This window comes from Mixophyes fleayi, chromosome 4, assembly GCF_038048845.1.
Source record: "Mixophyes fleayi isolate aMixFle1 chromosome 4, aMixFle1.hap1, whole genome shotgun sequence".
Taxonomy (NCBI): Eukaryota; Metazoa; Chordata; class Amphibia; order Anura; family Limnodynastidae; genus Mixophyes; species Mixophyes fleayi.
In genome coordinates, this window is record NC_134405.1 from 51,957,695 (window position 1) to 51,978,317 (window position 20,623).

General features: G+C 38.4%; 1 pseudogene; it reads right to left on the reverse strand.

Annotated features, from left to right (window-relative positions):
• Positions 1-736: 736 nt before the first annotated feature.
• On the reverse strand, positions 737-854 carry LOC142155007 (5S ribosomal RNA; annotated as a pseudogene).
• Between the last annotated feature and the right edge of the window lie 19,769 nt (positions 855-20,623).

The following is a 20,623-nucleotide window of genomic DNA, read 5'->3' on the forward strand; positions in this document are numbered from 1 at the left end:
TACAAAAATAATAATAAAGAAACATAAATTACTATAAAACGGATCATAGTTGTATAATGACAATACAATTTGATATTAAAGCGTGAAAGGGCAATAAGCATATACTAGATTAGACCTGTTGGACACAAATATATTTATTACTGAAATGGTTGATATATGATATAAATTGCTGCAGGTCATATTATAATTGCTTCAAGAGGTGATCGTGTAAGTATTTTGCACAGAGAAAAACATAAGAATAATAGAGATAATATTGTTTATGCATAAACAAGAAATGTAGTGAGTATACAGTTATCACACAAGATAGATATAATCTGATGGTAATACCTAGAGGTGCAAATAATACCTTGATTAGGAACATTACCAGTTAGGAGTTGGGGTACACATACATGTATATAATCGGAATTCAGTGTATTGATCTACATATTATGGATAGCTATAATTCAAAATATGTTTGTATTGATAGATTACAAGTGTAGAGATGGTAAACACAGTAAAAACAATATTCTTTATCTCTACATTGATTTAAATAGGATGACAGTCTATCCAATGTAGAGAACATGGGTATAGGTAAATTAAATATAAAATACATGAATAGGTTTATAGTTAATATCCAATAATACAGAGTTATGTTTTGGATATTTTCAACCAGAAATATTTTAACAGGTGAGGCACACATTTGATGAATTCCTGTATTGGTCGCATAGGGGCAAAAATATTCTGGGTTAGAGATGCGAGCCTATAGTACCAGGTATTCGCAGGTAGTCCCCTATCCTGCTACTTACCTGGCCCTCTCTGCTTCGCTTCCAAGGTCGGATGAGATTGGGCATAACCAGAGAGGTATGACTGTAGGTGCGCCATACTCACCACCCAGATCCGTCTGTCCGAAACGCCAACCATTGTAATGGAAAGTGCCAATAAAACCATAGTCTGGTTATATCTGTATATTATAAAGATAAATCGAACTCTATGTTCAGGCCTAATGGGGCCAATGTTTTGAGGTAGTATATGGCTCTCGTCTCCTCTTTGTTTAATTGTTGTATAAGGTCACCCCCTCTCCATTTTTTTTTTAACTTTCTTAATTCCCATAAATCTTACCCCATCAGAATTACAGTGGTGTGTATCTTTAAAATGTTTGGAAACATGGTGGTTTTCAAATCCAATGGTAACATTCCTAATATGTTCTCTTACTCTCTCCTTTAACTTCCTGATGGTCCTGCCTACATACTGTTTACCACATTGGCATTGTAGTAGGTATACAACGTTATTACTGGTGCAGGTGATAAACTCGTGAATTTTGAAGGTTTTCCCGCTCACCATAGACCGATATTCCTTGATCGGTTTTGTGCTACTACATCCTAACTTCGTGCAGTTTGAGCACTGTCCACAATAGTAAAAACCCTTTTTCTTATTGTTTAGCCAGTTGCTAGTTTCCATGGAGCTTTTGATGGGAATATAACTGGATGTCAGTGTGCGTTTGAAATCTGGGGCTTTTCTAAAAACCATCAGGGGTTTATCAGTAAGTATTGACCCAAGTATGTCATCCTGCTTAAGGATGTACCAATGTTTCTGAATAATACATTTGAGCCTATCAGATTCCTGTGAATAATTAGAAACGAAAAAAACCTTCTCTTGATTTGTATGGGGGGGGGGGGGGTCCTGTTTGTCCTGTGCCTGTATTGTTCTTTTTATATTTGAGCAGCTGGTCCCTATCAGTGTTCTTAAGTTGGTTAAATGCCCTATCTACCAGTTCAGAATTGTATTTCTTCTCAAGAAATTGCTGTTGCATTTCCTTCCCTTGGGCAATGTAGTCCTCTATCTCTGTGCAATTGCGTCTTACGCGGGTAAACTGCCTCAGGGGGATGCTACGTAACCAATTTGGGTGGTGGTTGCTGTCAGACAATATAAAACTATTTACATCAACCGATTTACGGTATGTTTTGGTCATGATCTTATCTTTAATAAAGATCTCTAAATCTAGAAATTGTATCGATAATTGGCTATAATGAGCTGTAAAAACCAAGCCATACTCATTGTCATTGATATGTTAAAAATTGCAATAGGGTGGATTCTGAGCCTTCCCAAATGATTAAAATGTCATCGGTATAGCGTTTCCACAGTACGTTCCAATTTTAGCTGCTTTTATCTACATGACAAGACATGCACATATTTCTCCACGGTGTCTGTCCCTTTCAAACTTTCCAAGCACACACACAGAGCTGATTTCTGCAAGTATCTCCAAAACTGCTGCTATTCTTGACATGTGCAGCTCTTTGCAAGCTAATTCTCCACCATATGTAGTATAATCGGGGAAATAGGTACTATCTCCTTGGAAATATAGGAAATATTCTGCGCTTAAACCTAAGTGCTAATGAAGAGTGAAGCTTGTAAATAAAATGATAAATCTTTTATCAAAAATACACACTATGCATCAAAATATCAAATGAGCAAAAAGCATTTAAAACACAATGTCACAAATATGAGATTAAGTACAATATTTCATAATAATTAATATGGTACACCGGTGTGCTGGAAAAATAACATAGGATAGGTTGATGTACTTGAGGACCGAGTGGAAAGATTGTCCTAGGAAATGGTTACGTCCAGCACGGCGTGGCTGTGGTTCTTGAGAGGTAAATCAAAGTCAATACTTACGCTTAGAAGATTCAGTAATGATATAGTGATTTGGTAGTCCGGGTAAAGTCCAGTTAAATCCGGTGCTCTGGTAGTGATGATAGGTGAGCGATCTGAATTAGTTGATGGTTTGTAGAGAGCAAACAGAGTTAGCAGAGTTGGTGATGGTCGCGGTGTTTCTCCGTGGGATGCGGCGGCGTGCGTTCCAGCGTGGAACGCACACCTGACCAGAAGTAAGGAAACCGGAAGTGTCTTAAATTGGCCAACGCGTTTCATCACCTAGGTGACTTTCTCAAGGCAGTGGTGGGTGTGTGTTAGGGGGTTGGCTATTTATGTGGTATTCGCCAGTGATTGACAGTATGTTGCAATGTCCAGATATCTGTTGATTTGTTGTCCTGAAGTGCTGTTTATAATTCCAAATTCATGAACCAATCATTAAATATAAATGCATGTATCTTGACATTGCTGTGATTATATCATAAGAGGGAGACGTTACATATTTAACACATAGACATTATATATAGCATGATATTGAATATAGGACGTCAATATTGTATGTAAAGCATAGGTAGACAAATACCAAAATAGATATAAGAATAAAAATAAAATAAAATAAGTTGCAGTAGATATATTTAAACTACAATATCAGGTTCAGAATCATGTGTATATATAGCAGTATAGGATAGGAAGCATATATAAGTAAAATAAATAGTGGAATTATGGATAATGTAGACCAGATGATTTGTAGTCGTTACTGGCCACAAAACACGTCATTAGGTGCAAAATTAATCCATTAATTTATAATAGGTGGAATAGTGATAACAACATGGAGGACTATAAAATGTTGTCTGAGAGACAGTTCTTATAACATGTGAGGAGTCCTGAATAACTGACTTGAAATTAAGATTATTACTGATCTTTAATACTAGCAGATGGAAATAGTGTATGAGCCCATATGTAGGTATGCATCTGGTCTCCATCACTAGCTAGGGAGGTCAACTCTCCAGATTGCGCACCATGCTTGACCTGATATTCTCCAGTGTTTATACAATGGGTACTGATCAGGCCCACCCAGTATCGCTTCGGAGTTCGGAATGGGATCGGGCATGGACTGGGTGGTATGCCAGCATGGTGCGGATCCGACCTTGCCGTAGGTGAATCGAGTCTTACAGACAACTGCATACGTCAAAATCTATATTTAGACCTTTGGGGGTCTGTGTACCAAGTTCGAAGATCCATCTATGTTCCTCTTTATTAATTATCTTAATGAAATTACCACCTCGTCAATTTCTCTTAATTCTGGAGATAGCCATAAATGTAAGGAGAGACGGTCACTATTGTGTTTCAGGTGAAAATGGTTTGATACACTATGGGTTTGTAAGTTTTCTTTTGATATTGCGCATGTGTTCGGCCAGTCTTATTTTCAATGGTCTGATTGTACGTCCTACGTATTGCAGTGGGCATGGACATTGAAGAAGATAAATTACTTCTTTGGTGTCACAAGTAATTAAATCCTTGATGCTGTATGTTTGCTTAGTGGTAAGGGATTGAAAAGAGTGGGTCGGCTTCGTGCTCCTAATGCCACATGTCCTGCACGGTAAGCACTTGCCGCAGCTGTAGAATCCTGCTTGGTGTTGAAGTGGAGTCAGAGTGGTTTGTACAATGGTTCTGGGGATGAAATGATTCTGAACGAGCTTCTTTTTTAGTCGGGGGCTTTTCGAAATATGATATTTGGTTTTGGGGGAAGGATATGGCGTAATTCAGAGTCTTGCATCAATAGGTTCCAATGTGAGTTTATGATTTTTTTGAATTTTGAACGCTTTATTGTTGTAATTGTTAATAAAAACGATCTCCTTGGGGAAGATCCGCTGAACAGCAGCAGTAAACTACACAAGTCCAGAGGTTTCAGCATAACAGCCACATCCAGTTTATTCACCAGCTTGTAAACAAAACAAAATATAAACAAAATCCTAGCCGTCTGACTACTAGCTAATACATTTTAGCAAGACCCTCTCTCAGAACTACAACATATTATTGCTCACCGCAGCAGAGTGTCTCAGGAGGCAACTCTCCTCCTCCCCAGGTCTGAGACACTGGTTGCATATCCTAGCTGCCTTTTCACAGGCACCTCACAGGTGCATCTCTTGATCAGTCTGTATAAAATACAAACAACAGGAACCCGGGACTTATGTAACTGAAATAGTATAATGATAGCGCTCAATTGTCCTCTGGCAATGAATGAGTGATGGAAACAAGACACAGTATAGCTAAAATGAACAAATGATAAAAGATATAAAATAAAATCAAATCAAATAAAAGTAAAATAAAAACCAAGCTGGTATTTATATATTGGTAGAGAGTGAAAAAACAGAGTGGATTAAAATACCAAGCATTTAATATATCATGAATCAAAAAGATAAAAATCTGAACAGAGGTGTGACATACAAGTAAAATACGTTGCAAATGTGGTGCTGTTTACATATAAATGATGAAAACCATAACCATTGTTCAAATAATATGCATAAGTTGCCAATAAAGGCTACCGTGATGGAGCCCAGGGGAAATAGTGGTGCCAGGATAAAGTCTGTAAATGAGTCCAGTGACAACCAGTCTGTGACCAACCTTGTAATTCAGATGATCCACAAAGTGGTAGATGAGTCCAGTGGTCCTCTTTAAGAAGTATCCTAGGTATCAAAACAAAGCGGTTCGCCGTATGAGCTGGCAGCGCTAACCGCGCTGTAACGATTATCCTCAGATGTAGTTGAGTGCAGAATAGCGGGAGATAGACAGCGTGCATTCCACAATACGTCACTTCCGGTCTAACGTCAGAAGGAGGGGGCGTGACCCAACGCGTTTCATTCGCTTAGCGAATTTCCTCAGGGGAGCGCGATTGTCATTGTGAGAACATGCTTATATAGCTCTGGTCATTAATTAAGCAGAATTGGTGGTATTGATAACTCCGGTTTTACTGCATCTTGTAAATACCTCTAGCATATTCTGATATGCAACTGTAACTTGAACCATTAAGCGATATCCTTAGTTTTTACACGTATAAAAAATATTTGATGCATTTGACAAATTGAAACATACGGAACATAGTACTTTACTACAATATAGGTCCGCAGATATCCCCTCATCAACAAAAGATCGAGATCAGATTTACTTTCAGATTACTCAAGTGGAGCATACCATCTAAAATACATAATCACAAAACATTGGCACATCTTACAACAAGATGACATAGTAGGACCACTACTACCTGAACGTCCTAAAGTTGTATTCAGGAAAGCCCCTGATCTGAAACGAACTCTTGTCAGGAACCATATCAAAAACAATATCCCTAGGAATGATTGGCCGTCTATCTCCCGCTATTCTGTACTCCACTACATCTGAGGATAATCGTTACAGCGCGGTTAGCGCTGCCAGCTCATACGGGGATCCCCTTTGTTTTGATACCTAGGATACTTCTTAAAGAGGACCACTGGACTCATCTACCCCTTTGTGGATCATCTGAATTACAAGGTTGGTCACCTTGTTAATTGTTGTTTAAATAACAACAGAAAACCTGAAGATCCTTTCTTGTTCCTCTCCAAATAAAGAACACATTGTCAATGTATCTATACCAGGACACCAGGCTCACCCCAAAGTCATGCCCTGACCAGACAGAAGTATTTTCCCATTGGGACATGAAAATGTTGGCAGGGCGAACCTGGTAACCATGGCAGTCCCCATACACTGACCGTAGTATTGACCTTGAAATCTGAAATAGCTATTGGCTAAAATAAATGCAATCCCATCTTTAATAAAATTCTGTAAACCTTATGAATAGTTGGATTTCTCTAAAGCCTTTGCATTCAATCCTAGATCATGTGCAATAATAGTATATAATGATTTCACATCAGCCGTAACCATTATCCAATTGGACTGCCACTTAATCTCAGACAATTTTTTCAAAAAACATGTATCTCAACTGAGCCAGTGGCTGCAAATAGTGGTCTATAACCTCAGATAAATTGACAGTGGCTGACCCAGTTCCCGAGATAATTGGTCTCCCCTTGAGGCTTACATCTATCCTTATGTATTATTGGTAATGTGTATAGGACAGGAATCCTTGGATATGGAATTACAATGAACTGCTTCACATGTTTTTCTAATACTCCATTGTCAATGTACTTCATTACAAGATATGTTAACCCATCTATGATGGAGTTTGTGGGGTAATTTTTTAATTTCCTATTCCCTGCTTCAAGTTGATTCATAATTTTTTGTATATAATATTCTGTATCCATGACTACTACTCCTCCACCTTTGTCTGCAGGTTTTATTACAATTTATCTATTTTTTTTTTAGATTATCCAAAGCTTTTCTTTCTTTGAATATGAGATTGCAAGATTTCCTATATTAACAATCCTTCCTTTTTCTTTTTTTAATTTTCCTTATTTCTTCCATTATAATTCTATTGAAAGAGTCAATGAATTGACCTTTCACATGGGTGGGAAAAGTAGATTTTTTTTTTTATAAACTTCTGTTCCTGTTGAATATATCCTATGTCATTGTGCTCTATACTACTTTCTCTCATCCGGAAAAACTTCTTAACTGTGATTTTTCTAATAAATTTTTGAACATCAATGATGAAATCAAATTCATTGATCTCATTCTTAGGGCAAATTAGGGGCAAATTTTAATCCCTTCTCTAATACCAAGATTTTTTTCTTTCGTCAAAACTACAGAACTTAAGTTGGAAAAATTTGACTTAGAGTCATTCTCTAGTGGTATAGATTCAAAATCTTTCGCCCCAATTGGGACATTTTTTTGTCTGATTTTTCTTTTAATCCCTCATTTTTTACCCATCTTCTTACTTTTTATTCTTAAACTGTTGTTTTCTATCTCCAAGGGTATCTCCTTCGATGTCTTTCTAAAAAAAAAAATCTCATGGAAGGGTCCTGCTCTTTCCTCTGTCCATTCATCTATCACCTGAAATTTATTAAAGAGTGGAATGGCTTCTACATCTTTACTATATCTCACATTTTCAATTTCATGATTTTCATTCCACTCATGCCTCTTATCATGTTCATTCTCATTATTGTTGTGTTTATGCCTATCTTCCATTCCTTTCTCTCATTTTTGGAATGGGAGTTTTCCTCTCCCAATTTCTACTTATTGTATTCCTCCTAGACAAATTATTTCTAAATCGTTAATTTTTCATGTCTCTAACATTTATATTCTTCTTTCTAGCGAAGCCCTTATTTATGCTGGATCCTGCTCTTATTTTATCCTGTATCACTTTATTTAAAGAAGTATATGTAGTATGACCCCCCCTGCTTTCTTTCCCAGAATCATACATTTATCTCTTTGACATTTTTTCCTTTTTTTAATGATTGTTTCTCTTGAGTCTTTCTGAATTTTTCTTTCTATGTTATTCTCAATGGATCTATATTCCTGTAGATCCTTAAAAAGATCCAACATGTTGTTGAATTCCTCTATCTCTTTTTCCAACTCCACTAAATATTTTCTCCTTTCTTTCAAAATTAATTGTATCAAGGAGAAGGAACATGTACTAAGGATTTTATTCCATTCTTCTTTAAAAATCTCGGATGCTGATTTAAAGCTAAGTTGTTTGTCTATCAACAGTCCCTTAAATATAATCTGTTCTGACATGTATTTTTCAAGGGATACAATCTCCCACAATAAACGATTTTCTTTAATCAAAACCTTTTCAAGTTTGAACATCATAATTTCTAAATCCTCCTCATGTTTCTCCTGAATACATGGATTAATTGTCCATTGATTTAGTTCTGATATTTAAAGGTGATTAGCATAAATGGCCAATGATTGGTTCTATTATGTAATTGACAGTCAGGGGAGCCATAGTGGGCTGTTCACATCCAGGCTAGTAAGCAGACAGCACACATTAGATGTAGAAAAGTTCTTGAAGGAGAAAAAAAGGCATGTTTAGGCGTTAAATGCCAATCTACCCCATTTGGCTCATTAGCTGAGGCCTGCCCGCCTCAGTGGAGCCCTATAACCCCGAAGGGTTATTGTCACTAATTGCCCAATCCGTTTAGGGGAGAGTGCCTACCACGACTTGAATGTGACCAAATTGACCGCTGATTGGGCTGCTTACTGCCACAGCTAGGTTCCTGACGCTAGGAACCCAAGCCCACCAACAACTGACCTCTCATAGTCAAACAAGGGCGCTGAAAATCTGCTCCACAAAATAAGACAACCCCGTCTCTGACAAGTGTACCCCATCTGGTCTATAAATATTTGTGAAACGTGCTTTGATGCATGGATAGCTGATAAACTCACCCCCCACCTCCAAGAATATCCTCCTCACAGCCCTGTTTACCTTCCTGCGGGCCTTTTCAATACTAGCTGGTCTATCTGCTCCTCTCCAATTAATTCTAGGGATGATGTCCGACCAACTGAGGTGGACTGCTGGCCAATGTAATTTTAATTGTTCCAACATCCGCTTTGATATTTTCAATGAGTTCCAAACCTTTCCACTTACCTAGATCATTGCCCCAAGGTGAATTATAACTACCGAAGGGTGCTCCAAATTTTACCTCGTTATCCATCAGAACTTTCAATAGCGACTCCCAACGCAGCCCCCTGAGACCTATCCACCTAACTGAATTTGCCAATGGACATCTGCTCAAGTTATGAGCAGGGCCACTTTTACCGGCCCAAAAAACTAATGAATGGCCAACTAGCCAAATATACTGGCCATCCTGACGTGGACCTGCAACATGGAGTGAAATGCACATAAAAGAAGAGTCGTAACACACACCTAGTAAATAAAGGAGAGGAACACTACAATGCGTGCAACATAGGGTGACCCATGCGGAGGTAAAACCAGAAACCCGGGGGTGCCAACAGCCAATCAGGCCCCAGAAGAAAAGAAAATGGAAAATCCCTCCGCGCCACCTTTCAACAAGGCAAGCAACACATCATGGGACAGCCTCGCGAAATCGCAGCAAATAACCCTAAAGCATAATAGATGGCCAAACATACTTTCTAAAACACTTTGACTTCCACCTATCCAAAGCCATAGTAGACTGCACTGAAACACCCTCCTCAGCCACTACTGTAGCCATCCCTATTCTAAAAGAATGAGTCCCATTTATTAATTGTAAAAAGCTAGTTGTATCTTTTAAATGAGATTTCAAAGTAAAAACACATTTCTGTAAATGAGTGTCAACAAAAGCTGATAAATTGCTCGTAAGAGACCCTATGACCGAAATTATGGGTCTAACTACTGGAAATGTCAAATCTTTATGAATCTTCGGCAGATGGTAATACGTAGGTATAACTGGATATTATATATATATATATATATATATATGTTATAAATATCTTTTGCAATCACTCTTTCTGAAAGTGCATCATCAAGAAGGCAATTCAGCTCCCCCTGGTATATAAAAGTAGGATCTCTTTCCAATCTCATAGAAATTTGTATTAGTCAACTGTCTCAAAGCGTCTGTTACATAATCCTCAGTATTTTGCAAGACTATACCACACCCTTTATCTGCTGGTTTTATTATGAGTGTTTTGTCTGCAATTAACCTCTTCAAAGATGATCTTTCATAACTTATCAAGTTATCTCTGAAGGGTTCCTTGTCTACTCGATTACACATCACTCTAAAGTCCTCCATCTTTTTTTGTAAAAACTTTCCACAAGTGGACCGTTGTGTTGTAGGGGATAGAAATTTGATTTATTTTTCAATATCCTCACTGGAACAAAAGATTCTACACTATACACCTGCATGTCTTTGTGGTTGGATTTTTTGAAGATTCTAACACTAGATTTTCAAGTTCTTGCAAGGCTAGATAGTCATCCCTATCTAGAACAATAGGTGTCAATTGGTCTTCTATATTTTTCAATTTTGTATTAACAAAATATCTTTTACGACTAAGGTTCCTAACATATCTGTATAGATCCACAAAAGATCAAATAAATTTGGCTTAGCTGCTTGAGAGAATTTTAATCCATTCTTTAAAAGTTTAATTTTAAGGGGGGTCCTCACCTTTTGAAGAGAGATTAAATACTCCTTTCTTTTTTTATATTAATTTCAAATTCTTTGATCTGTTGACCAGACCCCCTTTACATCCTCTATTTCTACTTCTTGACTTCTTTTGGTCATTGATAAATTTGAGTCCTAAATTTTGTGGGCATAAATTCCCGGGAGGGGGGGGGGGGGTGCTCGATTCTTCCCCAAAAAAACTGGTGATTGTTCTATATCCTTTCTTTCAAACAGTTCCTTCGTACCTCTAGGTCTCTTACGTCTAGCTCCTTTCTGTAAATAATTTAAGGTACCTTAATTTTCCTTATGTCTTTCCAATAACATATCTATTTTCATGTGCAAAATCAATTGTTTGCCTTTTGAAATCATTTATCCTAGTTTCTCTCCTAGGACCTGGGTTAAAATTATCTCCCTCTCTCTTTTAGTAGTTCGACTTTGAGGACTATATTTAGATTTATACATCCCATAATTAGCTTTCAATTTACCATCCCTACTTCTAGACCTGCCACTCTTAAAACTCAGATTCCTTCTTCTTATATTCTGTCTATTGTAGCTACGTAACTTATCATATCTATAGTCCTCTTGATCCCTAGTCATTTTACTTTGGTTCTGACTAGAACTCTCTCATAATCCTCTATTTTTTGATTGATCTTATTGTCTCTCTCTACATACCCTTGCATACATTCAAATGGTTTGAGCATTAACTGTACATTCTCCATCTCCTTTTATATTAAATCAATCTTCATAGTTCTATATTTAATTAGTAATTTTATCAGCCAAAAATATATGCCAATTCAAATCTGCACAGGTACCTTAGTGGACTCCCTTTTGGAGGTGGGGGGACGGGGGTGTTGTGAAATGCAATTAGCATCTGCCATCCTTCCCTTGTTTTCTTCATCCCCTGCTTGTATGCCTTATCTGTGTGGCGTTAGTGTTTTACCCATTTTTAAAATAATTTCTTTCATCAACTCCATTTGACTTCATCAATCAAAGTGTGTATGTGTGTGTTAGACTGTATGCTCTAATGGGCCAGGGCTTGTGTTCTCTGTACAGCACCTCAGAGTTTGCTGGTACCATCATAAATAAATAACTGATGAAATAAATTATGATATAGTGCAAAGGGACCAATGTAAAGCCGCAGGAGCCTGAGCCACCTCATCCACCTCTGGCTCATCCTCCACCTCTGCCACCTCTTCCGCCGCCTCCTTGTTATGGCTATCAGTATGATCATAAATTTGTAGAACAAGATGGAGAGGTCTTCACCTATAGCAGCCGCCTTTCCCGTAGAGCATGACGCGCTCTCGGGTACTCGGATACCCCCAGGTCTTATATAAGTTTAAGAAACAGGCCAAGGTCTCAGGTCCGAAGAAGAAACTGGTCAGGAACAGGCAAGATGTCAGGGCTGGCAGCAAACAAGGAGAGTCCAGAAATGTAGCAGAGGTCAGGGGCAGAGGCAGAGAATCAAAGTCCAGAAAACAAAACCAAGGGTCAAACACGAGTAATCCAATAGCAGTAGATGCAGAGCACAGGAGCTGGTCAGGTAACAGAAGCTGCAACCTATAACCGGTAGGGAGGTTAAGCCCTCCCTGCCTTTTATACACAGATGACCCAATAAGAATACAGCCCCCACACATGCATAAATCAGCCCAGCAGGCTGTTAATGGATTAGCTCCCATTGCGCAAGCGCCCAGCTGTCTGATTAGCCGGGCCGCAGCGGTAAAAGATAGAAGCATTCCAGCTGTTGCCCTGGTAACATCCGGGACGCGTGGGCAGAAGTGACGTCCCCGTCGTCACCATGACGACCGGGACGCTAAAGGCTGACAGGAGGGAATTTTTAGAGATGAAGGCAATTGAAGTCTGAATGCCACAGGGTTAATTTTTTTCATGAAATTGATCCAGAGTAAGCAACCACCAACCTGTTTCAATTCTGAAAATCCCCGCAGACCCAATATTGCAGTCCTATTTTTACCCTATATCCACTACTATCCTTAATTTTAATTAACGGTCGTATCCCTGGATACACTTTTCTGCTAAAAATTTGTCTAACCCTTCTTATACACATCTGTTAAATCTGCCATCACATCCTTCCCTGGCAATGAATTCCATATCTTGATTGCCCTTACTGTAAAGAACCCCTTCTTTTGCTGGTTGTGAAATTTCCTCTCCTCTAACCTTAGGGGGTGACAACGTGTCCTGTGTATAGTTCTTGGGGTAAAAAGTTCCCATGAAAGTTCTCTATATTGACCCTTAATGTATTTGTACATAGTAATCATATCTCCTCTTAGACGCCTCTTTTCTAAAGTAAACATGCCTAAACTGGCTAACCTTTCCTCATAACTTAATGACTCCATAACCTTTATCAATTTTGTCACCCTTCTCTGAACCCTTTCTAGTTCCAAATTATCTTTTTTGTAAAGTGGTGCCCAGAACTGTACTGCATATTCAAGATGAGGTCTTACCAACGATTTATACAGTGGCAAAATTACACTGTCTTCGCTTGCATCTATGCCCCTTTTTATGCATGCCAATACTTTATTTGCCCTTGCAGCTGCTGCTTGACATTGAGCACTATTGTGAAGTCTACTGTCTACGAGCACTCCTAAATCCTTTTCCATTATAGATTCTCCTAAATTAATTCCATTTAATTTATAGATTGCATTCTTGTTTTTAATCCCTAAATGTATAACCTTACATTTATATATGTTAAACCTCATATTCCATTTGGCAGCCCAATACTCCAGTTTATTTAAGTCTCTGTGGAGAAGTTACATCTTGCTCTGATTTTAAAAATAGAAACGTTACTCTCTAAACCATCATCAAGGTCATTAATAAATATATTAAAAAGGAGTGGCCCCAGCACGGAACCTTGAGGTACTCCACTTAAAACTTTTGACCAATTAGGGAATGTTCCATTTATCACAACTCTATGTTCCCTATTTTCTAACCAGTTTTCAATCCAAGTACAAATGTTTCCTAGACCCAGTTCCCTTATTTTGTAAACCAACCTCTTGTGTGGCACTGTATGAAAGGCCTTTGCAAAATCTAAGTAGACTAAATCTACTGTTCTGCCCTGGTCTAAGTTCCTACTAACTTCCTCGTAGAAACTAATTAGATTAGTTTGACATGACCTATCCCTTACAAATCCATGTTGATTCCCACTAATAAATTTATTGTGCACCAAGTAATACTGAATATTATCCCTTAATATACCTTCCACTATTGATGCCAGGCTTACAGGTCTATAATTCCCTGGTTGTGATCTCGTCCCCTTTTTAAACAACGGCACCACATCTGCTATTCGCCAATCCCTTGGTACTGAGCCTGATGAGATTGAATCTCTGAAAATTAAGAATAGCAGCCTAGCTATTTCTGAGTTTAGCTCCATAAGGACCCTTGGGTGTATGCCATCTGGACCTGGAGCTTTATTTATCTTAATATTCTTCAGTCGCCTTTGGACCTCTGACAACCAAGTATTAACTTATGGTTTGGTTTCATTTCCATTTCCATTTTTTTTTGTACAATATCTTTTTATTGAATACAATTGCAGAGTTACAATCGTAAAGAACAAAGGCAATAACACGTGATAACAATCATCAGAGAACATAGAGAACATAACCACGATAGGTACTTTTTCATTTTAGCTTTAACCCGCATGTGATAATCATAGTTATATGTTTGGCCTTTTCATAGGTGACTGCCTCTGTATGGTAAACCTTAGTATTGCTTAAATGTTGTGAAGAAAGAGAAAAGAGAGCAAGAGGGAATAGAAAGGGGGGATGAGAGAGGGAAATTATAAAACAGAGTGGAAAGAAAAATGGGAGGAGGGAATGAGGGGATAGGGGAAGGGATCTAGGAGCACAGTTCCATTTCAAAATGAGCACTAGATACAATTCTATGGAATAGCAGAAAGAGGGTTTATTTAACTAAGGCAGCGTATCTTGCGGACCCCTGGAATTCTAACCATCTAAACCAAATGGAGCAATATTCTGTAAACTTATCGGATGAGCTAAGAATCAAGTCATCAATATATCTATAGGACTCGATGTGGGTAAGCCACTCCTTCAGGGTTGGAGGAGAGGAGGATCTCCAGTGAACTGGAATTACCGCCTTTGCGGCGCTATTTAAGTTTTTTAGCAAGGATTTTTTGTATATTGATATCGAAGACTTTGTCTGGTTTAGTAACCAAAAACCTGGGTCAACTGGAACTTCTGTTTTTAGGATTTCTTTTGAAGTCGTTATGACACCGTCCCAGAAAGGTCTCAAAAGTGAGCATTCCCACCAGATGTGTAGCGGCGTCCCGACACCCGAGCCACATCTCCAACATAAGTTAGAGTTCCCAGGGTACATTTTAGCAAGGACATTAGGACACCGATACCATCTGGAGAGGACCTTATATTGTGTCTCAAACACTGTTACACTAAGAGAACTAGCCTTGGTGGCTTGAAAGATATTATTCCAATGTCTTTCTTGCATCCGACTCCCCAAATCTCTTTCCCAATCTTTGGTAAATTTTGGCAAAGAGGAGAAGCTGTTCTCAATCAGAATTGTGTAGATCCCAGAAATGGTATGTTCAGGACTCAAAGAGGAAATACACATAGTTTCAAATGATGTCAATTCCCATTTAACCCCAAGCCGCAATTTTTCAGTACTTAAAAAGTGTTTTGAGTTGCAGATAATGCCAAAGTTCCGCATTGGGCAGGCTCCATTTTGCCTGCAGATACTCAAAGGTATGTACACCCGACGGACCCACCAGCTGACCTGCACGAAGAATTCCTGCCCTAGACCAAGCTTTAAATTATTTTTCTCTGATCCCAGGAGGAAAAGACTGATTGTCAAACAATGGGGTCAAAGGCGAAATGACCGAGGAGATTTATTTAAATTTTCAGAGTTTAGTCCAGCATCTCAGAGTAGGTTTTATTACCGGGTGTTGTAAATTTGGAAGGTTCATGAGCCAGGGACAGGTCCTCGAACAATGCCCGAGAGACCACTCCTCTATTGCAACCCATTGTTTGTCAGCTTTAGCTCTTGTCCAATCAAGTATTCTACCGAGCATAACAGCATCATAATAGGACTCAAAATGAGGGAGTTGGAGGCCACCCAGATGTTTCCGTCTAAATAGAGTATCGTGTTTAAAGCGAGGTTTCCTTCCCCCCCCACACAAAGTTCTTGATTACGCAGTTCAGGTTTGAGAACCACTTGTATGGTATGTGTATCGGAAGGGTCTGCAAAAGGTACAAGACACGGGGCAAAACGTTCATCTTAACAATATTAATTCTACCAACCCATGAAAATTTCTTCCCCTGCCACTCTCTCAGATCTTTTCGAAGACCTTTGAATATGGGTTGAAAATTAATTTAGAATAATTGAGAAGGGTCTTTGGTGATGTTTACTCCCAAATACTTAATGTGATTCGGAAGCCACGTGAATGCAAACGCACTTTGGAGTCCTTCAACTACCTCTGGGGGAGTGGTAAGGTTAAGTGCAACAGATTTAGAGTAATTGATCTTAAAGTTCGATAAGGTACCAAATCTCTGGAACTCTAAAACCAGATTAGGGACTGAGATAACAGGGTTAGTAATAATTGCTAACAAATCATCAGCAAAAAGAGCCAGTTTATATGTCGAGTTACCCAATCTGATTCCAGATATATCAGGGTTTAACCTGATTGCCCTCGCCAATGTCTCCATACATAGGACAAAAACGAGTGGCGATAGGGGGCAATCTTGTCTCGTGCCATTAGATATTATGACAGGGTCCGAAAGATCTCCATTTATCTTTATTCTAGCCGTGGGTCTGTGATAAAGCGCAAGTATTCTATGGAGGCATGTTTGACCTAAGCCCATATGGGTAAGTACACCTCTTAAAAAAGTCCAGTCTATTCTGTCAAAAGCTTTTTCAGCATCAGTTGACAACAATATGGACTGGGTGGGAGAATTAGAAGCTAAGTTGATTAGATCAAGGACTTTGGTGGTATTGTCTCTCGCTTCTCTGCCAGGTACAAACCCCACTTGATCAGAATGGATTATCCTCGGTAATATAGATTTCAATCTGTTGGCAATGAGTTTAGCATAGAGCTTAACATCTACATTAAGAAGCGAGATTGGCCTGTAACTTGGACATCTAGAAGGGTCCTTCCCGTCTTTGGGAATAACTGAGGTATGGGCTTCTAAAGCCTGTGTCGTAAATTTTTCCTTTTCAGAAACCGCATTAAAGGCCTGTAGTTCATTTCCATTTTTATGTATTATTCCTACCATTTGTTTCTAGTAAATACTGAATAAAAGAAAGTGTTTAATACCTCTTGCTTTTTCCTTAGCATCATTTATCAATTCACCCATCTCAATTCTTAGGGGTCCTATATTATATTTTTTAATCCTTTTGCCATTTAAATACTTTAAAACAACTTTTTGGGGTTTGTCTTACTTTTGCAACTTGCTTTTCATTTTCTAATTTAGCCAATCTAATTTCCTATTTGCATGTTTTATTACATTCCTTGTACCTACGGAAGGACTCCTCTGACCCTTCAAACTTAATTTAAATGCACGCTCCTACTTTTGCATTTCTTCCCTTACCTTTTTATTTAGCCACATTGGTTTAGACTTCTTTTACATTTATTTCCTATAGGAATGAACTTATACATGTGTGTTTCCAACAACATTTTAAAGACAGCCAACTTTTTTTCCATATTTTTTCCTTCAAAAACTTTGTCCCAGTCTATGCACTTTATAGACTCTTTTAGCATATTAAAATTTGCCTTTCTAAAGTCCTAGTTGAACCCTTATATCGTTGCTTCTGGAAACTAATTTCAAATGAGACCATATTATGATCACTGTTTCCCAAGTGTTCCCTTACTTGAATATTTGATATTACGTCTACATTATTTGTTATTACTAGGTCCAGTATAGTCCAGTTCCTAGTTGGTTCCTCTACTAATTGGGACATGTAATGGTCTTTTAGCGTGCTCAGAAACCTATTTCCCCTAGCTGTACCACAGGTCTCAGTACTCCAATCAATGGCCGGATAATTAAAATCCCCCATAATTAAAATTTGACCTAGTTGTGTAGCCTTTTCAATTTGCTGTAGAAGTTGGGCTTCCTCAATCATACTAATATCTGGCGGTTTATAGCATAACCCTATCAGCAACTTCTCTGAACTTTTTCCTCTGCTGGATATTTCCACCCACAATGCCTCTATATTATCATCAATATTCTCATAAATAACTTTCTGAATACTTGGTTTTAACTCTGGCTTATTATAAAAAAAATACTCCTCCTCCGCTTTTATTTACCCTATCCCTCCTGAAGAGAGAATAGCCTTCCAAGTTGACTGCCCAGTCATGTGTATCATCCCACCAGTTCTCCGTAATACCTATAATATCATATTGCTCATTCATTGCTACTTGTTCTAACTCCCCCATTTTACCTGTCAGACGTCTTGCATTTGCAAGCATACACTTAAGTCTATTGCCTCCCTTAGGTATTTCTTTTTGCTTTACCCTATCTCCACCCCCTTGACTCTTGTTAAATTCCTCCTTACTAGTCTCAATGTCTATCCCATAAATACTTGCTTGCCCCTCCCCCCAAAGCCTAGTTTAAAATCTCCTCCAACCTTCTAACCATCCTCTCCCCTAGCACAGCAGCCCCCTCCTAATTCAGGTGCAATCCATCACAACAATAAAGATGGCAACTGACCAAGAAATCAGCCCAGTGCTCTAAGAATCCAAACCCTCCTTCCTACATCAATCTTTTAGCTACGCATTAACCTCCCTAGACTAGTGCGTGGCACAGGCAGTATTTCCGAAAATACTACTTTGCCTTAAGTTTGAGACCTATGTCCCTGAAATCATTCTTTAGGACACCCCTTCTTCCTCTAACTCGGTCATTGGTGCCAACATGCACCAAAACCGCCGGGTCATTCCCAGCCCCACCCAACAATCTGTCCACCCGATCCGCAATATGCACCCGGGAAACAAAACACTGTTCGGCATGCACGGTCTCGGTAACAGATTGCCCTATCTACCTTCCTAATAATTGAATCCCCTACCACAACAATATCAAAATTAATTGTGAAAGGTGGGCGCAAAAAGGGAGGGTAGTAAACACACAAGGATTAATGGTACCGTTATATGTATCAACCAATATCAGTCCCAAATGGATATAGTGCAATAAAAGTCTTCTTTTTCCACATATATCAATGTCCCAAATAATAAACTTCCATAAAGGTTATGAATATCTTATCCATAGAATGTTCCAAAAGTGTATCCTCATACTTCAGAAAGCACCACCACGATATATTCCTACGTCCCTCTAGTTCTTTTTCTTCTTCTCACCAAGGTTTGTATATATATATGGGAGAGAACAGAGAGAAATTTCGTGGTGTATTACCGTTTTCTATTTATTGAATTAAAAACATAAATTTAAACACTCACATTTGGCATTAAAAGCCGTTCATAGAAAGGTGTCTTTAGATCCCTGTATCCCCTCGACCATACGGCAGTGTCCAGCAGCCGCAATCAAGCAAACCGGGCTTCAGATCACCCGGGGAAACTCAGCAGCGTCCGAGGGGGTGTGGCCAATTACATATTGTCTTTTGATTGGACCCAACACGTTTCATCACAAGGTGACTTCATCAGGGAGTGTATACTGTGCTCATGGTCCGTTCTTATATGCTAGGTTCTAACCAACAAAACATCTCCAATTACGATGTCCTCAAATATGGTATATACAATTTTCTCTACCATATCATTACAGTCATCATCTTAAAACAGTGCAGATTGCTATTCCGAGTAAACTTCAAGTTATTTTAACAATGATTATCAGGTTTGAAATACATTTTACACATTCTAATACATACTAGTGTTATTTCTGTACATATGATATCTCTATTACATCCAGGTTATTCCCATTCAATTCATTAGATAGTTGTAAAGTAGACCCTAATCTTTTAGCTACTAGAGATTGGTGCAATCCTATTTTTCATTATTGCCTCACCAAATATTGTGGTTTTAAAGTTCAATTTACACATTCTACTGCATAGTAATATTGCCTCTATACATAATGGTATTTCTTTTGAACCCAGGTTCTCTTCCCAATTTATTATTTAAATTGTAAAATGGACACTGATCTTTAAATTCTAGAGATTAATACGATATTGTTTCTTCATCATTTTTAACTTCTACCTCGCCAAAGATTTTACATTAAAGAGGCGAGTTCAAAATCAATGTTTAATCCTAGTGGTGTCAATGTCCTCATCTCATATATCCATTTTGTTTCCTCGCAGTTCAGTCTTTTTATATAGTCCCCTCCTCTGCAATCCTTTCTGAGTTTTTTAATTGCAATAAACTTAATTCCTGATGGATCATGATTGTGCACCTCCTTATAGTGTTTGGATAAACTATGTGTCTCCACCCCCAACTTTATGTTTTTGTGAATGTGCTCTGACACTCTAGTTTTCAGTTTCCTTACTGTCCGTCCTATATATTGCAGGCCACAAGGGCAAGTGATCAAATATATAACTCCCGTAGAATTGCATGTTAATTTCTCCTTTATCTGAAAACACTTGCCAGTAGTGTTGGATTTGAATTCCTGTACTGCCTTAGTGCTTTTAATCCTAGATGTTCTACATGGTATGCAACTATTGCAGTATAAAAATTGAGGCTTCCTAGTTTCATCTGTAAGCCAATTTTTCTCTCTGGATGGGTTCTGAGGCAAATGACTGTGTACCATTTTTTGTTTTAAATTAGGTGCTTTGTGAAATACAATCTGCGGTTGTTTTGGTAGTATCTATCCCAGGGCTCCATCTTTTAAGAGTAGATGCCAATGTTTTCTGAAGATCTTTCTAACCTGTGGGGCTGAGTCCGAATATTGCCTGATAAATTAAAAATTATTTTGAGAAAGACGGTCCTCCTGTTCTTTCTCTTTATATATAAGTAATTCTCCTCTGTCTCTCTCACATGTTCTTTCTATAAC